This window comes from Hyaena hyaena, unplaced genomic scaffold (assembly GCF_003009895.1).
Source record: "Hyaena hyaena isolate Hyena2069 unplaced genomic scaffold, ASM300989v1 scaffold_285, whole genome shotgun sequence".
Lineage (NCBI taxonomy): Eukaryota > Metazoa > Chordata > Mammalia > Carnivora > Hyaenidae > Hyaena > Hyaena hyaena.
The window spans coordinates 271,400-272,041 of record NW_024080917.1 but is presented as its reverse complement, the minus strand read 5'-3'; positions in this window follow the sequence as shown (position 1 = coordinate 272,041).

Here is a 642-nt window from a genome sequence, read left to right as displayed (position 1 = left end):
GGGAGGGTCAGAGAGAGAGGGAGTCACAGACTGAAACAGGCTCCAGGCTCTGAGCTGGCAGTCAGCACAGAGCCTGACGCGGGGCTCGAACCCACGAACCGCGAGATCATGACCTGAGCGAAAGTCGGACGCTTAACCGACTAACCCACCCGGGCGCCCCTAATTTTTTTTAATTTTTAATGTTTATTTTATTTTTGAGAGACAGAGCATGAGCAGAGAGAGGCGGGGGACACAGAATCGGAAGCAGACTCCAGGCTCTGAGCTGCCAGCACTGCCTAAGTCAGACGGACGCTTAACCGACTGAGCCTCCCAGGCGCCCCATGATGGTTTTTACTTTTAATGAAGTCTAGCTTCTCCCAGGGTGGCTTTAGGGTGCATGTCACTTGTGGTGAGTGAGCTGGAACAGTGCAGTCTTCCTTTATGGCAGTTTACAGTCTGGCTCAACTAGCAGGATGCATAAAGCCATACATTCTGAATGGTGCGTGAGGTTTACGGTTTACGGTGCGTGAGGTGGCACAGCCAGGCACCTGGGACAACTGGACAACCATACTGGACCGTAGCGGGAAGCCACAGACTTCTGTTCCATGGTTCTTCAGTTTTAGGGCTCCTTCGGGGAAGAGTCACTGCCAGTCACTCTGGGAG